General features: G+C 44.6%; 1 protein-coding gene across 2 annotated transcripts in view; it reads left to right on the plus strand.

Moving 5' to 3' along the window:
* Positions 1-3,203: 3,203 nt before the first annotated feature.
* LOC121709337 (proline-rich protein 36) overlaps positions 3,204-3,289 on the plus strand; it is a 16,066-nt gene continuing 15,980 nt past the window's right edge. For both annotated transcript variants that reach the window (XR_006031914.1, XM_042092641.1), the window contains exon 1: positions 3,204-3,289. This exon is cut by the window's right edge and continues 465 nt beyond it. The gene's annotated coding sequence lies outside the window, so the exon portion shown is untranslated.

Genomic DNA, 3,289 nt, shown 5'->3' on the forward strand with positions numbered 1-3,289 from the left:
TGGTTGGTGGTCATATACTTTCCATTGGCCCACTGAAAATAATTCTTATAGGTTTTAGATATGAGGAGGACGGGGGCAAGGAGTGCTGAGCCTCACACTGATTGGTGTTCAGTTTTCTCTGTAAGTGTCTTCAGGTATGTGTGTGGGATTTACCAATTACCAGAAGTGCTTGCATTTTGAATAGAAGTGTTTTCTCAATGATAGCATGATATTTCACTTTTAAACAAAGTGTCTAATGTAAGAAATCGTGTGTAGTGTTTCGTAATAAGTGTGTTGTAGAATTGCAAACAATGTTCAACAATTGTAATGGTGATGAGAGAAGAGTTTGTTGGTAAATAACAAGACAGTGTGTGTGTGTGTGTGTGTGTGAGATGTAAGAGAGATAGAGAGAGAGATGTGCTTGCCTGTGTGTGTGTGTGTGTGTGTAGCAAATCGCTATGACTACTGCCTCCACCAGCAATACTTGTTTTGTAACACTTTGATTACATTAAGTTTTTTGGTGAATTTCAGTGTATTTATAAGACATCTAATGACATGGGTAGACTTGAGAAGACAACACTTTGAATAAATTATGTTTCCATTACATAACCAGGGAACCAGAGAATCATCCTATACGGGGGAAGAGCAAGAGTGTTTGGAAGTCTCTGAAAAACAGGCTTCTTGAAAACGATGACTGGAAAGAACACACAGACTTTTAACATTCATTCTCAGTGTGTTGTGTGTGTGTTGTGTGTGTTGTGTGTGTTGCTGCTTCCTCCCTAGGCAAAAAGTCCCGGGAAAAGAAGATCTCCGAGTGACTAAAGCGTCTTCTTCTCCTCAGTGACGTTACGTGAGAGGGCAAGAGTTCCTGCGCTGCCTGCCAGTGTGTTAGGGAACAGGGCAGCCCTTTGTGCTTCCACTCAAGCGTTGAGGAAGAGGAGGAGGGCTGACGAAGGCCTGCTGACTCTCCCCGACGATGAGCGCTTTAGCATGTGGCCTCAGGGTGCTCCCAGCTCTCTGTGGAAAAGCCCACAGGGTTCAGGATGACAAATGGGGTTCAGGAGAGCGTCCAGCGAGTGGTCAGCGTTTGGTCATGGCCTGGCGGGGACGGAGCTACAGGAGACAAACACATGTTTATATGATGAAAGAAGCTGTGGGGGACAAGCGGTCCAGTGTTACTCCGACATGGACGCGGTGTGGAGTGGCCTCAGAACTCGGCTGAAAAGGGTCCAATGTTGGAGAGCCAAGGACAGAAAGCTGGAGAGAGAGAGAGAGCAAGAGAGCTGGTTCTGTTCGCCCCGCTGGAAAAAGCTATCCTTCTCTCTCTCTCTCACACACACACACACACACACACACACACACACACACACACACACAAACTCTCACACACACACACTCTCCCTTTCTTTCTCTTTCACTTCACCCCCCCTCTCTTATTCACTTCCCCTCTCTGGTATCACTCCATCTCGGATGTGAAGGGTCCAGTCTGGCTCAGTAGTCCTAACAGCCGTGAGGGTCCAGTCCGGTTCAGTAGTCCAAACAGTCGTGCTAGTGGCCTTGGATGGGACCAGCAGGGGTGTCCAAGATACGACCCATCAGCAGGTTTCAAGAGGGTAAAAGCTGTATATGAGAGCAGAACATGATAAACTGGCCATATGCTTTGTTTGCTCAATAAGTGGGTGTAGTAAAGGAGTATATCAGCGAACAACAATCAGATAGCCGTGCAGAACACTGATGAGGACGGCCCCCACAAGGTCTCATTCCAACAAATCTGGCCCACCACCTTATATGAGTCTGGAGCCCCTAATCTAGAGCAGTGGTTCTTAAACTGGGGGTCGCCTTATATGAGTCTGGAGCCCCTAATCTAGAGCAGTGGTTCTTAAACTGGGGGTCGCCTTATATGAGTCTGGAGCCCCTAATCTAGAGCAGTGGTTCTTAAACTGGGGGTCGCCAAAGGAGGGCTCTGCAGTCTGTATTAAAGAACATTTTTTTTTTAAGTATAATTTTTTTGGGCTTTTTTATGCCTTTTTAATGTGACAGGATAGTGGAGAATGACAGGAAGTGAGTGGGAGAGAGAGTGGGATCCGGAAAGGACCATGGAGCGGGAATCGAACCCGGGTCACCGGTGTATGGTGCAGGTGCCCCAGCCAGTTGCGCCACGGCTGGGGCCTAAAGAACATTTTCTAAAGGTTTTTTAGACCAACATGTTTAAAAACCGGGATATTCAGTAGTCCTACGGTAGATGTAGGCTTACAATTCACAATGTTTCCATAACGTTCCTCTGAAAGTGGATGCTCTGTTTACACAAATTCAAATCTCTACCTGCACCTCTTCCAGTGATGAGCTTGAAGATATCACAGTTTAGAAGATACCTTACCAGTGACAGGACACTATGCTGCCTTCTTCTGTCACAGGAGGGGCAGTCAAATGAGCGCTAGTCCTTTGGAAAATAATAATAAATCAGATTGTCCAAGGATACCATTGACTTTAATGTGTCTGATGTTGACATAGCCTAGCTATAAGAGAAGACAATATCTGCCTCTGCCACCAATGCCTATCTCGCAACAATTTCCAAAGTGAAACAATTTTTGCCGGTTAGAGAGAAGGGGGTCGCGAGACTTGGCCAATGTTTTTTGGGGGGTCACCAGAAGAACCACTGATCTAGAGTGATCTAAAACTGATCTCTTTTTGTGGTGAGAGACAAAGGAAGTGTTTTAAACTGACAGAAGTCAAAGCAAGTGTTTTAAACTGACAGAAGTCAGTATTGACAAGTCTGTATGAGTCAGAAGTTTAATTACATAATAATAATAATAATAATAATAATAATAATTTACCTGCAGCCAGAGGGCCCTTTAGTTCCTCTCTAGTGGCTCTCTGGTTTTCTCTAAAAATAGAAGTTATAAAATATTTCAAGCAATTTAATATAGTTAAATCAGCTTCAAGCTGTCCCAACACATTAATAGTTAGTGAAAGTATTGTACTGTAGGCTACAATACACCACATAGCCTATGCAGAGTATGGCGATTATGCCTTAATGCCTGAGCCTAATGAAGATAGAGACGTCTAAGTTGATTTCTTTTAAATGTTTCCGACATCTTTGCGGCCCCAGACAGATTTATTTGTACTTCTGGTCAAAGAAATGGTCCTTCTAAGAGAAAAGGTTTCCGACCCCTGAGCTAGGGAGATCACCTGACATATTTCAGCGGGTAGACCCAGGGCACTCACTTACCTCAGGTAACCGATCATACCGCTTTGCGTACGACTGAATAATATCAGGTTTGAAATGGAGACATGAGAGAGCCTACCTCTC

The sequence above is a fragment of the Alosa sapidissima genome, chromosome 5 (genome assembly GCF_018492685.1).
Source record: "Alosa sapidissima isolate fAloSap1 chromosome 5, fAloSap1.pri, whole genome shotgun sequence".
NCBI classification, from domain to species: domain Eukaryota; kingdom Metazoa; phylum Chordata; class Actinopteri; order Clupeiformes; family Clupeidae; genus Alosa; species Alosa sapidissima.